Genomic DNA, 17,429 nt, shown 5'->3' with positions numbered 1-17,429 from the left:
ACAGATGAACATAAGGGAATGGAATAAAAAATAATATAAAAACAGGAAGGGGGACAAAACATAAGAGACTCTTAAATATGGAGAACAGAGGGTTACTGGAGGGGTTGTGGGAGGGGGGATGGGCTAAATGGGTAACGGGAACTAAGGAATCTACTCCTGTAATCATTGTTGCGCTATATTCTAACTAATTTGGATGTAAATTAAAAAAATTTTTTTAAGTGAAAAATAAAATAAAATTAAAAAGTGACTGCTTTTTGCCTGTCTACCTACAAAAATTCCATTCTCTAGAAGGAAGTATGGTTAACAGGTGGGATATATTTGAAGAATTCTTACCCGATCATTTCCCATCTGGAAGAATATAAACTGTTAGGCTCTTTCTTTGGAAACAATGAACAGACTGAGTGTAAAGTAACAAAGAAAGCATATTACTGATATCAGAATATCTTTGCAGTATCTTAGTATGCTTCCAATTGCATGATAATTTGCATCTGTGAATAATCAGGGGACATAAAGTTCTGTACAATCTGCATTCTGATAATCATGTTTCCAGATCTTTCAGAAACTTACTTGAAATAAAGTTTATAACTGTTATCTTTCTGAAACTCACTAGAGTTAGTAAAATTTTTTACTGCTTATTTTGGCAGCTCAAATCTCAGTTTGGGGTCATTCAAGTTGCCTTTGCTTTAGCTCACATTTGATTGATTTTGCAATGTTGGTAAATAAGAAATTTTTTTTAAAAAGCCCCCAAAGTGGACATAAAGGCCTATCACATTACTAAATGATAACAAACAGATGACACTCAGAATATCTAATCAATAGTACTCTGTATTTCACTAGATCAAAAATATACTTCAAAACAGACTTGATTCATTTTAAAAGTAGAGTAAAAGATAAAAGTCAATTAGAGACTCATGATATATCCCCTGAGGAGAAATAAATCCAAATTTCTAAAATCGAGGATGTTGAGCTAGCTCAGTTTCATGTGAACTGCAAAGTATCTCAGGACCAAGAGGTATTTATTTCCTAACATGAAGTGTTATATGCAGTGAGCCTGAATTATGAGGAGTTCTGGGCCTCAGAGGAAGCCCACCCATAGGGAAAGGAAATTCATGGTCCAAAGACACATGTCCTTGACCTACCAAGAAAAGGTATACAAAATATCTAACTTATTTTTTAACTATCTACAGAATTGTTAAATATCTCACATGTAGAAAAGTGATAAAATTTAAATATGTGTTTAATAAGTGTCACCTATATGACTATAAACCAGATCAAGAAACCATTACCAATATCCCTAGAGAAAACAAATTGACGGTTGCCAGAGGGAAGGAGGTGGAGGATTGGCAAAATGGGTGAAGGGGAGATACATGCTTCCAGTTATTGAATAATAGATCATGGGAATAAAGGGAACAGCATAAGGATAATAATCAATGGTATTGTAATAGTGTTGTATGGTAGCTACTATCTACACTTGTGATGAAAACAGCAAAACGCATAAGTTTGTCTAATCACTATGTTCTATACCTGAAAGTAATGTAACATGTGTGTCAACTATACTCAAAAAAAAAAAAAAAAAAGAAAGAAACTATTACCAATATACCAGAAGCTCCCCTGGGATTCCTTCCCAATCCCAATCTCCTTCCTTCCCTCAAAGGCTACCATTTCCTGACTTTTCTAGTTATCACCACTTCTCTTAATACTTTTGCCACTGAACTATGTATCCCCAAACTCTAGAGTGTAATGATGTCTGTTTATGAATTTTATATAAATAGATTGATACTATAAGTGTTCTTTTGTGTCTCATTATCTAGTAAGGCATGTCATTTGTCTAGATTCTACTAAAGTTAGAGCCATTTTCTCCTTCTAGACAATACTGCAGTTTGATTCTTTTTGAAAACATAATGGGGTAGAAATTATATAACATTAAGATACAGACACTGATCAGAGAATTTTACTTTCCCTTTATGTCTTATCAAGTAGAATGCCAGGTAGTATCCATATTTTACAGTTCTGTCTCCAACTCTCTGCTAAATGTGAGATTCTTCTACAGTCTGACTCTGACCTACTGAGTCCTAGAGCTGGCACTGTTCTCCCATGATAGAATGGACCACAGATGGCTGGTTCACACTTGCAGCCAAGTTTCTGTAAGCATGACTGTAAGCTACTGAATTGCAGGGAGTTCTTTTTGTCTATGAACATTGTATACATCTTCATTTATTCAAAAAAATCTTATTTTCAGACATGTCTTGAAAATTTTTTATAGGAATGTTCTTTGGTGTTCAAACTTTTTATAATATTATAAGCATGATCTTTTCTTCTATTACATATTATTTGTGCTGTTACTTATTTTTATTGCATCAAATTTTTGGGAGGGCATTCACTGAAGAAAAATATATTGCTATAGACTGAATATTTGTATCTTCTCTAAATTCATATGCTGAAACCTAATTCCCCAATGTGATGATATGTGGATGTGAGACTTTTGGGAGGTGATTAGCTCATGAATGGGATTAGTGACCCTATAAAAGAGACACCAATGATAGAACATGATCCACATTACAAACACTGGCTTCTGTTAGTCTAGTTTGGGAACACTGATGGGAGCACTAATGGAGAACAGCTGGGTTTCACTGGTATTTTCCTCCTCTCCTATCCCAGGCAGCCCTCTGCTCACCCTCCAAGACACCAACATTTCCCTTAGTGATATATGTGGGGGAAAATGTAGTTAGAGACTCCTAGGGAACCACTCTGTTGCCAAAGTTATAAAAACAAAAAACAAAACAAAACAAAAAAACTACTGTCTTAATCATGTCCTTCTCTTGCATGCCTCCCATAAGGATGTTTCAGTGCTTTGAACAAAAGCTGGTCTGAATACAAATGCTATTATGGAAGTCTTTACAAATCTAGCACAATTTGGGCAAGAATTCTTCCAAATCTCTCACAATCACAGTAAGGCAACGGGCTTATGGTTCTTCAATTGATTTTCAATATCTTCTCTGTATCTTTCAAGTTAGTATTTAAAAGTTGTCTTTTTTAAAGTAGTATCTTTGTTAAGGAAAGCTTTTCATTAAAGGTACCAGAGAGTTATTAAAGACCTCTGAGGTAATAATAGGTGACTGAATGAGGCTGCCCATAAAAACCCTATAAATCTTTTTATCTAAAGGATTTGTCTCTTCAGTTTCCAAACTATTCAATCTATGTTGCCTTTATGAAGAACTTTCATTAAGTTGGTCTCTACCTGCAGTACCACTGAAAATAAACCACTGTAGTGTTTCTGCAGTGAAATCATTGGCATCCCATCCATTTATAAGCCTTACACTATTTGTCACCTTTTCAAGCTACCAGACAGACACTCAAAACTCATTTTTATGTGAGCACATTCTATTACTCTCTTCTTGTCAAGTGACGCTTCTGTTTCTTCCTCGGGAAACTGAGCGCCAGGAGCCCAAATATAGGGTCCTATTATAAACCATACTACCCAACTGCAACTATGCTTTGCTTTGCTATAAAATAAAGGAAAACAAAGCCAGCCACTTGTAGTAAGAGATTTAAATATCTGTTCCATCATCTTATGATCATGGATTTCCTCTTGACTAGGTTTCAGTCAAGAGACAGACAAGCCAATCAAACATATAGTGAATATTAGAATCCAGAAGCTAAATGATGATGAAGAGATAAATCGCCCTGTTGGGCTCATATAGCCAGGTCTCATGAAGCAGACAGATCTCAGAATAATCATTAGAAGTAATCACAGGGAGAGATAATGGGAAACATTGTCCTGACATCCTTCTTTCTAGCCAAGGTTTACACGTAACGTTTTTTTATAAGCAATCTGTCGTTGTGACCTTCTGAGTAACACATTGTTGGCATCTGGGTCATGGCAACAATCAGACACTTTGATTGTTGGTTGGCCAAATAAAATCGCAACATTCTGCAGTGATTTTCTTTTTTTTAAATAATTTTTAAATGTTTATTTATTTTGAGAGAAAGAGAAAGAGAGAGTGAGGAGGGGAGGGGCAGAGAGAGAGAGGGAGACACAGAATCTGAAGCAGGCTTCAGGCTGTGAGCTGTCAGCAATCAAGCCCAATACAGGGCTCGAACTCATGAGTCATAAGATCATGACCTGAGCCAAAGTAGGACACTCAACAGACTGAGTAACCCAGGTGCCCCTGCAGTGATTTTATTCTAAGCCCATTCTAAGCCCATATGGGATAGGTATTTTGCCATATTCTCTTGAGCAGTACAAAACACTGAGAACCTCCCAGCATCTTAAATCTAGTACAATGCATGGCATGCAGTTGAAACAACAAATGTTTATTGAATTAATGTGACTGAATGACACAGTGAATTTGATTCTCCCCCAAAGATCTTCTAGTCTTCAGTTTGCTGTTATAGGACTGACCTCTTGTCTGAGGAAGGGAATTTAAAATCAGAGTTCTCTGAGAAGTTTCCACTCTACTCCCCTAACTGTTTGGTCTTAGCCAGAAGACCCCAATTCCCAATTACAAATGGGATAAGAGCCAACACAACCTCCAGGGCTAGTCTGATGGAAGGAGCTCTGTTCAGAACTGTGAGAATTCCAAAGTCAGGGAAATGGGTCAAACTCAGAGTTGCTGGGGGCAGTCTATGGATTAGTTTCTAATAATGCAGAAAGAGGAATCAGAATAGATACCCCACACCCAGAGTCAGGAGAGGATGTGGGAGACCAGGAAAAAGATCAAGAAAAGATGGAGATCAAGAAACCAGAGAGTCAAGAAAAAGGCAGAGCTTGGTGAGTAAGTGGAGGTCATGTATGGTTACCCAAGTTCTTTGCATGTCTGTGGCAGGTGGTGTGGGAAGGGCTACCGGGCCTGGCAAGCTAAGGACAGTGGGGCAGGGCAGACACATCCTGGAACACTATATACTCACCACCTGGTTTTTAGTAACTTGAATGGTGAGCCTAGGCTCAGTCTACAGGTCAGTGGACTTGGACTTGGTGGGCTTTTAGATCTAGGACCAAGATGTAGAAAACAACTTGTCCTTCATTTCTTCATGAAGCCTTAGGGAAAAGGACATGGGTGAATGTAAGTCGAGAGAAGAGAATGAGCTATTAGTGCCTAAGATGACTCAGTAATAATAAAGCCAGGCTTATAGCTCCAGATTTTTTTAAATTAAGCTTCAAAAATCAACATACTGTATTTCTCAAGAGGAAAAGACAATGAAAATTACCTATCTAGTAGTTTTCCTAAATTAATTCACTACTTGGAAACTAATAGCTCTATGATTAATTTTTCTGACTAAATCTCGATTTCTTCCATGCAAATCTTCCCATCAAGTTACTATGACGCCCAACCAGTATGTAATATAAAATATAATACAATATTAGAATGGGGGTTCTAATTAGTATTTAGAAGTGTCAGTCAGAAAATAATCATGCTTATAGCCATCATCTTGTGGAAAAAGAAAAATCCCTCAAGTATTAGCAATAAATAAGTTGTCTTTTCACCTCTTTGTGAGAAATCCTGGCTTGGGACATTCCAAGACTCAAATGAAGATGCCCCTTCCTCTCCTGGGGCCTTTTCCTTCAGTCACTGGGGGCAGCTGGGGGCACAGCTGGGGGCACACCCAGCACTGACAGTATCTCTAGTACCTTTATGTGGCACTCTCCTCTAGGACCCTGGGATTTTTTGAGTCAGATGGGACTAACTCAGCATCTCCCTAGGGGAAGAGGAGCTTCCAATTTCCATCTTCTTTTGCCTTGCTCCTCAGGGCACCAGAGCCCAGTGAGAAAATGAAACTGCCTAACTATGTTTGACTCTGTTATTGAAATGTGAAATGTGTGAATAGAGTAAGAAGCTCCATTTGTTTAATTAATATCCCGAACTACACTGTGCCTTGTTAATTTCCATGTTGATAATGCTACAGTTGGCAGACACATCTTTGTTTTTTTCCTTTTTCCCTAGACCTGTTCTTTTTCTTCTTTTCTTTGTGTAAAGGGTATGTACTGGCTTTGTGAAATCCCTGTAGCAAGTTGTGAATGATGTATGAAGTGAAAAGTCTTTACTCAGGGCACAGTAGGAAGACAGAAAGTGCTGTGCATTCACTGCTGGGCTGAGTTTTTGACTGTGTGCTGGAGTCAGAAGATATCCCACATTCATCCTACACTGCCTCAAAATCCCAGGAGTTCTCAACTGGGTGGCATGGGGCATAGTCCTACAGAAAGGCAGAGAGATGAATTTATTGACCTCCAAAGGTCCTTCTTGGCACTGTGATTCTGCATGCACTCCAGGTAGGTTTTTTCCCAGTATTTTAAACAAAAGAACAAGAATAGGAATCCAGAGTCTGAGTCCAGAGTGTAGAAAATTAACCCATTCCCTGGCCTGTGAAACAGGAAGATGGAGAAGGAGGTTGGTAATTATCAACTTTCCACAAGCTAATATCACTTGGAGAGCATATGTTTCTATACCTCAGCTTGAGAGAAAATATTTTTATGCCCTGTGGGGCCAAAAAAAAAAAAAAAAAGAGCTAGCCTTGTAGTTTATGCACTATTTTCCTTTCAAGGAATCAGAACTCTATGAGAGTTATCACAATTTTCTTGTGAGCTGAGTGTCACATTGGTGCATGATCTAAAATTATCCCATGTTTCAAAACTAGATACCTAATTATCCGACAAACATAGAATCAATTTGACGTTATCCACAGTTGACTTATAGATTCATGGATTAACTATGGTTCAGGTCCAGCAGGGATGTGGGGGCACAGACCTATGGGGAAGGGGAGCTGAATAATTAGTCACTGGCTAATTATTGCTAACTGTAACTTCCTTGAAGACAAACAGAAGGGGTTAGGAGATCAGCTCTGTTTGCAAGGAATCGAAGCAGAAAAGACAAGGTCCTCCCACTCAGTCTCTTACTCATTTCTTCCTCCTAACAGCAAGCCCAGAAATCTCAAGCCTTGAGTCCTCTCTTTTAGGTGGGGGGGGGGGGCGGGGGGCGGGGAGAAGAAGCAAACAACTATTCCTTAAGTATTAAGCAATTTTTGGGAGTGAGCCAGTTGTAGATCATGTTGTTCCTTAACAACACTTATGACAATACTGAATGACTAAGCTATAACTCTAGTTTTGTTTCTATGCTTAAGTTTTCACTTTACATGACTACCCTTCCACTCCTCTCTCAATCTCATTTACCTAGTCCAATGAGGGTTGACTACTTTACCTCTCTCATCTCAGAAGATGGGCAATTATTATCCAAGCTGACAGAAACACGGACTTTCAAAATTTCACTCTTTCCCAAACTCCTCAGGAATTAATGATTAGGTTTTACACACTCCATTCAAAGTCAGACTATCTTTAGATACATGACTGAAGAAAGGATAAACTGGTGGCCTACCATTCTCTCAGCCTTGTATTTGAGTGACACATCCTGTACCTGCATTCACAACGAGTGTAGTGAACCTAGGAAAGACCCACGAGGAAGCAAGTGGCCTTAAATAAAGTATAGTTAAACTTGAGAGAAAATATTTTTTACGCCCTGTGGGGCCAAAAAAAGAGCTAGCCTTGTGGCTCCTTTAATCCTGAAGAAAACAGAGATACGGCAATAGTTTTCAAGATCAGAGATTCCAGAGAATATGGGGAGCAGTGGTATTGAAATAATTCTGGAAAGAAGGAATGAGCTCAATGAACAGCCGGGAGATTTGTGTGAGAGTCATGATAAATCATTCACCTAACTCTTACCAGCTCTTGCCTTTGATTATGAAGAGGTTTCATTTTATTCTTTGGATCAGTTATTCCTGGGTACTTATAATAATAGAAAATTCTCAGAAGGGGAATATCTTGTAAAATAGTTAGGGGTAGAAACTTTTGAGAACTTAAAGGAATATTATTGCCCATAAGAACAGAAAGCAGATATTACTTACAGCTCCAAACAGTGTGGTGAATCTGTTTGGGGAAAATAGGTAGTCTGTATTCATGCGTGATTTTCTGTGTTGTGGTAAAATGGTATTAGGGCATTTCAAGTCCCCATTTCACAATTTTTCTTGTTCCATGCCATTTGCCCTTACCTCCTTTCCAAATGGATCTTGGTGCCTGAAAGCTTCTTGCACATACCTCTGAATTCTATTTCAAATTTTCCCCCTCTATCACTTTTGAAGACTGTTAAGTGCTATTTATCCATCAACTAACTGCCTGCCAACTTCCAGTCATCAAATGACTAAACCAATTTATCAATAGGGGGTGATAGTAGAGGAACCTGACCTGACATTTAAGTTAAAACAATCCATTGTATCTCCAAGAGGAAGATACAATCTTAGGGCTCCTGTATGGCTGGAATATATTTTCTTACTGAGACTTTTATTCATTTTAAGTAGCATGAAAAATAACTGGTCCAGAGAATAAAATGAAACCTCTCTGTAAAAAAAGCAAGTGCCTTAAGCAAAGGTGGTAACAAACCTTGAGACACAGGTTTGTCTGCACTCAAAATTCAGCAGGGTTCTATCACTGAGCACATCATGAAAATATGAATTAAATTTTACAAATAAAGACTGTAGGCTCTGGGTCCATTAGAAGCATATTTAACTGTCAAAATACAAAACACTTTTCTCTCTAGTAGTAAAGATCAAACAGAAAATGTTTGATCCTGAATGCAAATCCTGAGTGCAAATTTACCCTCTCTCTTTACCAATAGATCATTCCAACAACAAAACAAACGCATAAGGAAGCAGTTGAAAGCCTCACAGCCTTACAAACAGTCACGCCTCGATGGCAGGAATAGACAGACCTGTCATAATGCCACTGCTTGGGCTCATCGATGGCAGGCACAGGCAATGAATTTCACTGAGTTTATTTCTAGCATCATTCTTAAAACATTCAACACACAAATCACATCCTCCGAACAGTAGTACTTGATGGAAGCACAACTTATTCACACCCTCAGCAGCGAGAGATCGTGCCAGTCCATGACTTGGGAGATTGTAGAGTGCTCCTCCAAGCTTCACGCCAGCCCTCAGTGATTTCTTACAGATATTTACTTTTGCACATGGCATATAGAACATTAAAAGGGTTTTGAAAAATCCCTCAGTTTTTTAAGTTCTGAAGGATTATTAACTTCAAAGTCTGAAGAAATGTCGCCCTTCTATCTTTGGAAATGCCAGGAGCCTTTGCATATCCCTACCACAGTACCAAGCAACCCCCAGCAGAGAAGAACGATTACTGCCTCGGTGGCGAGAGGATGGCTTTTGATCTCTTAACATATTGGAAATTACTTAAAGGTAAGCCATCTGCTAGCTGAGGAACAAAAACAGATTACATCACACCCTGCTAGAAAGATTGTGTTAAATCCTGTATATCAAGGCTTTTAATAATTCTATATTAAGTCAGCTAATAGGATTAGGTACACATTTTCTTTAGGCTTATTTCCTCAACTATTAAAAAAAACTTTTTGTGTGTGTTTGACGATCTGCAAAATTCAAGAGTATTCCACTGTGAATAAAAAGGGTTCTTTCAAGAGGAAGCATTTCTTCGGATCACCACTGCTCTCCAAAGAGATGTATAGCAGAAGTGCCTTTCCAGAGCAGTTTTTTTTTTGGGGGGCGGGGGGGGAGGGTAAGCCAGTTCATTTCTGTTATTGCTAATATGATTTATTGCCTGTGTACTACAAACCTTCATACCTCCATTATTCTTCAGCTGGTCAGGGGTAGGATCCAGGATCATGGGTGAGGTAAGGTCCCCTCAATACTAGCAATTAGTGGTAACAGTGGTTGACCATGGTGTGCCACCAGCACTGAGGGTGATAAAGGAATAAGCCTTGGTTAATAAGAGTTTAAAGCATCTATAAGACTGGACAGTCCAAGCCTTGAACTCTAAAATTATGCAACACAAGAAATTCTGTATTCTAAAATTACACGCAGCCCAAACCAAACATACTGTCTTCCCTGTCTGTGGTTAACTCCAGGTCATGGGACTATTAGAATATATTCACTTGGTGACATGTGGGGAATAAAAAGAAAGGGCCTTCTTCATCCTTTGGTCCTTCTTTCATTAATTTGGCTAGTGTTATTCTACAATCTCAGAGCATTAAATATGCACATGACATAAATTAACCTCCATTCATTGCATCTAAATCTTTCATAAGAGGTTCATTTACTCCCTCTGTGATACTGAGAGTTACATAAAGTTTTCACAGTGAAAGCAACAAATACCTTTATCTCTCAGTGGTTCTTAAAGTAGTTCTTTAAAACAAAACAAAAAAAGGTCTCTCTTCTTCTAAGAAAAGGTAGTTCTTATCTTGATGACAAAAGGTTACAAATTATTATTGAGAGCTGAATACAGGATTAAACATATTTAGAAACCAACTTAATGTGTTGCATATTTAAAACACTTGAGAAGATTTCATTGTTACATTTCCAAAAGATTACTAGAAATAATTGCCATGACTTTGTCTTAATTATTGAATCAAACAGGGTAATATGAATTTAATGAGAAAGGAAACCATAAAATCAGTAGCACATTTAGTTACTGTATATTATACCTTGCTGAAATGGTCTAAGCTTTCTTTGTGCACCCTTTACAAATAAAATAAGCACAATTAATAATAAATCTGGTGTGCCTGTGTGGCTCAGTTGGTTCATTCCACTCTTGATCTCATCTCAGGTCATGATGTCACCCTGAGATCAAGCCCTGCATTGGTCTCTATGCTGGGCATGAAGCCTGCTTAAGATTCTTTCCCTCTCTCTCTCTGCCCTTCCCCTGATCTCTCCCTCTTTGCTCTCTGCCCTTCCCCTGATCTCTCTCTCAAAATAAATAAATAAGTAAATCTAGCACTAGCTACCATATATTGAGGTATTTTGTTTGTTAGCACTTTGAAAATATTGCCAGTAATCCTAGTAGGGTTTTCTGAGAGGTGAATGTTATCACTTTCTGTTTACTGGTGAGAAAACAGAAATTCAAAGTGGTTTAAAAGTACCTGCAGCAATTAAGGAATAAGGAACCAAATTAGGGTTTGATACCAAAATCTATATCCTTTCTGTCAACATCTGGTTGATCCCAGACTGACAGGTGCCAAGAGGTCAGACATAATCTTGCTTTTTACACTGTGACTTGATTCAGCTTTGTGTCTAATCTCTGAATGAATGGACAGAATGATGCCATGTCCTTTGAGATGCTTAGGATTCAGTCAGGGGATCTCACATTATGCTCCTTCAGGCCAGTCTCTACTATGCTTCTTCAGGATACTGATGTTCCTTCCATTAGTTTGAGGTACCCAAACGAAATACTGGAAGTCTTTTCCCAGGCCACAGAATTTCTGTCATTAGCCATCAGCTTCTGAACTAAGAATTACCTTTAGAATCAAAATATAGATCTATGAATTTCATTCAGATTTAAATACTTGCCCCAGACTACTACATGTATTAGACTGCTAAAAAATAGAGGAATTACCACAAGCATAATGCCATTCTGATTTGATGACTACTACTAAAACATGAGAACTCCTTCTAAAAATGCCATTTATTCTTGTATTAACTTTTTCTTATTTTTCACAGCTCTAACCTCTAATATAACTCAAGCACCAGGAACTCACTTAGCATGTGTTCAATGGCCTTCTATGGTTAACTACGCATCTCTCACATTGCTTGATAAAGATTATGGCCCCAATATAGTGAATCAGCTCTACTTTTGTTGCTGTTATTATTGATTCAACCATGGCCTTAATCATAGTTACCCATCACTCCAAAAATGTGGTTTAATCCTACTCTGCAACATGCCGTCTGGAATATGAAGGATTTTATTAAAGTCTGCCCTTGCTTAGTTAGACTCCTAGAAATAAATCAGCAGCCATGTTGTATAAGGGAAAAAGCAGAAAAGAGCCTTGTTGATTTCCTATCTCAGCCTTCATTTGAAGCAAGTTACTTATTCCCTTTGAGCCTCAGTTTCCTCATGTAGAAAGTGAGAACAGCATCTACCTTCCAGAGTTCTAAGTACAGCAATTTATATTAAAAAGAACCAGAATATAGTAGGCACTGAACAAAGGTAGTTACTGTCATCATCTTTCATAATAATGACTGATGGTTCATAGTGCTAGCATTCATAATAAAAATTATAATCATCATGCAGTTTTGTTTCCTATTAGATACATTACATAAGAAAACCTAACAATCAGTGGTAACACCATAACAGAATCTAAGTAGAGTGCAAGTTTTCCCAGCCTCCTGCTGTTATCTATCTTCCTATCGAACAGATATAACCCTGGGGACAGATGACCATCAGAGGCCATGCCAGCTAAAAGCTTGGCTACCACTTTCACCTCCATTTGCATTGGATCAAGTCAATGTGCTTTCAGCTTCCACAAGTACAAAAAGCCAGCAAACCAATGAAGCTCTTATAGTCTCACACAATCTTATTAAGTATCTTATCTATTTCAATACCTGCCAGAAGGTATGGGATATTAGAATGTGCATACCAGGAATCCACTGCAGTCTTGAATCAGTGACCTTGACTCAGAAATGACATTTTGTATATCAAAATAGACTGGTGTATAACATTCTAAAAGACAGGAATGGCCTTCAGCTAATACAGATCAATTTCCACTCAGCTTCAGCCACCATCTAATTACTGCTGACTTCTTTAACCTTTCTCACTTCCTTTATGGATTATATTTCTCTCCACTCTACCGCCATTTGCTTTATTTGGTGACATATCAAACTTAAAATTATATGATAAGGTTTCACATTTTTCTTCTTATGTTTTTTATTGTGCTGAATTTATTTAGAAACAAATTATTTTCTGAAGGAGAAGAACTTTTAATGAACTGACTTTTTACTTTACCTCTATATTCACTTCTTACATCTTGATTTGTTAAAAAGAATACTCTGATGTCCTCCATCACATGTTTCACAATGATGGAACCCTACCACTGTCTTTAACATTACCATAGTATATTAGCCTGTATAGAAGTATATTGTATACTAAAGTATACAATATAATAAATTGTATATAAGTACACAAGTATAATACATTGCATATTAAAAGGAAAAACTAAACCTTAAAGTGAAAACAAACCACTAGTATTGCAAAGGGGGTTACTGGAGTGACAGAAGGAATTGTCTTCTTTCTGAATCCTCATTTTTATCATCACTGATTTAGGCACTGAACTTGAACTTTAGACTCAGACACTTCTTGGGCCAAAACCTGGCTTTGCTACTCGTAAGCTGTAGGTTCTTTGGCAAGATGCTTAAACCATCTCCCTAACTGGAAAATAGAAATAATTATTTGACCTCTAAAGATCATCATGATGATTAAATAAAATGAAATTATATAAAGTGCCTGGCATATAAATTCTCTCTCAGCAAATAAGTACATTTGAAACCTACCAGCGGGACAGCAGCCTGGACTAGGGGTCTCCTGAAAGGGGAGCCTGAGGCAAAAGCTTCTGTATTACTACTTTTCTGGCTTGCAAGGAGCAAGAGTGGGGGGGGGGTGGCAAGAGGAATGAAGCAGAGAATAAGTATGCAAAATCAAGAGAACTGCCACTAAGGTAGTCTTCCTGATACTGGATATACTCCTTCGTGGTCATATTCTGGAGCAGGAGCTCTAGCTCCACATAGTCATCAGGACTGTCTACAATTGCCTATACAACAACTCCCTTATTTGCTGCTGGCTTACTGGCATGAAGATTCCACACTGTGGTAGTTCACAGTTCAAGTTCAGTGGAACTTTTTCTGTGTACCTGGTAGAAGTGGCCCTCCCACTTCTTCACCCCATAGTAGAAACCAGTACCTTAAGTTTGTAGGGACAGAAAGTACAAATTTCACAAGGGAGTTGCTGTCCTTACAGTGTGGATGTAATCTGCCTTTGATCTTTCCTCCTTATGGGCATTGAGGATAACACATTCACCAGTTTCACTGTCTCATACCTAGTACCAGAGGCCCTTTTAATCCACTTGAAAGAAAGATAACCACATCTGGCACAGTAGATGTGACTAGGGCCACCACCTGGTTAACTTTATGACGGTTCTTTATCATTCTTCATGATCCCCTCAGGATTATTCAGGGCCAGATAGGTAAATTGAACCAGGGATATGATGGTGACTATCACATTTGTATCCTTCAAGTCTGATAGTGACATTAAGCTCTGCAATTCCTCCTGGAATGCAGTGCTGTTTCTGTTCTACAATCTTGGCCAAGGATAGCAGTTTCAGAGGCTTCTACTAGGCCCTTCCTACCATAATAAACCTTACAACCACTGAGTTGGGAACTAGTGTGAGGGTTCTACCAGCTGATGTATTTATCCCAATGATATACTCAGAATATAAGAAATAACCTCAAGATGGGTGTGTGAATACTTTGCACCCACTGTGAGACAACTGTGGGCCAAAACTCCACTGTGATGATGTAGCTCCAATGAGCTCCCACTCTTACTGGAGATGCCTGGTGGCACTTCAGATCCCTTGGTATCATTTCAGCCCTGATTCTTTATCTAACAGACTTTAAAGGGCCTGAGTTTCCCCTTCAACAGTGCAAGAGTTACTCTAACAAATGGCCACAGGTCATTTGGGGGAAAAATCAGAGAAATATTTCCTGTATATACTTATGGTTACATTGAAGAGTCTTTCCTCAAGGGATTCTGGGCTTCCCACTAATCCCTGAACTATGGCTCCATGAACGGATTTAGATCTGGAAATTGAGTGATGGGCTTTCTACCACAATTGTTGATATTAGCATTCTTTTCACCAAGCTTCAAGACACATCTGAACAGACTATTACAGTTGCTTCCTGGGCTTCTTTTGTAGGATATCAAATCCAAAACATGGATGGGTAACCCATACCAATATATTTTCCTCTATCCTTGAGTTGAAGACCCTCAAACTCCATTCCTACACGTGTAGTATCTATTCTTAGCAGGTCACATTAGCAAATTTCTGCAATTGTTTTGGTATGTAAGCTATTGCCTCCAGGAGTAGAGCTTGGGCTGGGTTGAGACTTTACCTTGGTCAACAGTTTAGAGGTTGTAAAGAATGCTGGGGGCATATCTTAAGGAGAAAAATTATCGTTTTATGAGGCATTTGCTTTAGGGTAAGTCTTAGCCCTGGCTCCTCAGAAAGTACAGCTTGAACAAAAGTCTTACACCATACAACTTTGTTAAGAAGTATAACCCAGAAGGAGGAATATGGAGTATCAAGCAGAGAAGGATGGAGGAAAATACAAGAATGCTGATCAAACCAGCTATTGCTATGTTCAACTTACTGCTTGGTGTTGCAAGACCATCTCTGAGAAGCCCTATAACAGCTTCTTAGGACAATCTCTCTGGGAGCCAAGGGGGAAATAAAACAATTCATGGGGTCCTATTACCTATTGGTCAAATTTTTATCCCATGGGGTGCTACCCGCTTTGCATTTCTAGGTTGTATTTGCCTGGGTGCCTAGCAGGGTCCTGTGGCATTCTAAGTGTCTGCATTAACCTTTGGCAGGAAGTGCAAAGTAAGGGTATAGAGCATATCACTGTCAGGTTGAGCCTGAAATTAGGTAAAACTAGTCACTACAGTAGCGGCTAGAATTACAGACAGGAAAGACAGAAAGAACTGGAAGTGGTGCATGCCAGGTGTGTGATACAAGAGTGTTTCCAGATTCCTTGGGTAAGAAGTCACTTAGTATTACAGAAGCACTCTCCCTGTTTCCATATTATCTCAAACAAACAAATAAAGAAAATAGCTGGGGTTCCTGGGCAGCTCAGTTGGTTAGGCATCTGACTCTTGTTTTTGGCTCAGGCCATGATCTCAGGTTGTGAGATCAAGCCCTGCATCAGGCTCCATGCTGGGCGAGGAGCCTGCTTAAGATTCTCTCTCTCTCTACATCTACCCCACTCAACCCCTATTTGCACACATGTGAGCACATACATATACTCTCTCTAAAAAAAAAAAAAGAAAGAAAGAAAAGAAAAAGAAAAAGAAAAAGAAAAAAAGGAAAAGGAAAAGGAAATAGCTAGACAGAAAGTAATTAAAAGTTAATGGCTTATGAGCTCACTCAGTTTTCCCTCCAAAAATAATCTGGTTATGGAGTAACCTATGGCTCCTTTTACTCCCCTATCAGGGCGGGTACTGTTAGTCCTATAAAAAGAAAACTGAAGCTCAGACAGGCTGTGCTTTACAGAGTTAACAGAGCAAGTAAGTGGCAGATCTGGAGCCATAATCTAATTTATTTACCCAGAAAGTATTTGTTTTGGTGAACCATAGAGCCAATTCATCTTTTCTCTCCTCTCTAGAAATTCTTTCTCATGACTTTCAGCTTTGTAAGTATGCTCCCATAAGACTTGTTTGTATACTAAAATGAGTCTTGAAGCTAGGGTACTAAAATAAGTTGGACTTTAAAACATTATCTGTGGTGTTCTATCTTCAATTTTATCTTCCTCAGTTTGTTTGCTAGTTTTCAGTGTGGAAGAAACTTGAGTGGAGGTAACAAATGAGGATGGTCCAAACTGGTAGCAACACATCAACCACGTCTATATGACAGCAAGTCCTGTTCTGCTATTTGTATTTAGTTCATTACTTCTGAATGAATCTGACCTGCCCTGCAGGGTTAATGCCATCTAACCCTGCATTTCTCTCAGCCTCTAGGTAGTTACCCAGACATAGCAGCTGCTCCATGAAACTTTGTTGAAAGAATACAGAAAAAACCCTCCCTAAACATATGAGGAAGCATCCTCCTTTTCCCCCTCAGGGCTAAGGCAAGCTCTGCAGGCCACATATTTTATAAAGTACCCTTTGCTAAATGAAGTAATTTTCAAATGAGTAGAGTAACCTTAGAAATTAGGAAGACAATTAGTAAGGACTTTGTACAAAAGGATTATTATATAACCCTCCTGAGGATTTCATGACATCTCGAGCTTCTTTTTAAAATATCAAGTACACATATGATGGTACAAGGCAGCTAAGAAAATATAAAGATTCAACTGTCTTTTTTCTAAAAGCTCTACTAGTTTTGTAGCAGCACTAAAAGAGTCCTCAGAAGGGTACGTGTAATTTACCTCTGGGCTTGGGAATGTGAGACTGGTGTCATTAGCCAGTTCTTCCCTGGGTGACTTGTAACCATTTCTGTACAGTCACCTCCTTTGTGGTTAATGAGCCCCAGGAGTGGGAGCTGTTAAATACACTTACCAAGAGTTAAACTCCACTGTGCTTCCTGCCTCTACTGCAGTAGTCAGTGCTGAGCAGGGGAAAACAGGAGTCTTGACTTTTTTCCAAGGGTTGAGTCACAATGAGACACTGCTTTCATCAGAACCTTTGATGCTATTGCTGTTTTCACTTTTTCTGTAGATATTTTCCAAGACTTCCCATCAGTAATGGAGAACCCTCAAAATCAGTGGGAACCAGCTGATTTTTCCTAATTTATTCTGAGTTTTTGGAACCTTCAGCACCATTTCCAAACCAATGCAAGGTGTATTGGTATAGTGATGGGGTTACAGTG

The 17,429-nt window shown here is 38.7% G+C and overlaps 1 long non-coding RNA gene across 5 annotated transcripts in view; it reads right to left on the bottom strand.

Annotated features, from left to right (window-relative positions):
• Positions 1-17,159, bottom strand: part of LOC122233516 — a 295,453-nt gene extending 278,294 nt beyond the window's left edge. For 4 of the 5 annotated variants that reach the window (XR_006211075.1, XR_006211077.1, XR_006211076.1 and 1 more), the window contains exons 1-3: positions 17,120-17,159; positions 9,643-9,755; positions 4,909-5,038 (exon numbers count right to left, since the gene is read on the bottom strand). This is a non-coding gene — a long non-coding RNA (uncharacterized LOC122233516). The remainder of the gene's footprint in view (positions 1-4,908; positions 5,039-9,642; positions 9,756-17,119) is intronic. The other variant, XR_006211082.1, reaches the window with a different exon arrangement.
• Between the last annotated feature and the right edge of the window lie 270 nt (positions 17,160-17,429).

The sequence above is a fragment of the Panthera tigris genome, chromosome A2 (genome assembly GCF_018350195.1).
Source record: "Panthera tigris isolate Pti1 chromosome A2, P.tigris_Pti1_mat1.1, whole genome shotgun sequence".
NCBI lineage: Eukaryota > Metazoa > Chordata > Mammalia > Carnivora > Felidae > Panthera > Panthera tigris.
This window is presented reverse-complemented; position numbering and strand designations above follow the sequence as displayed.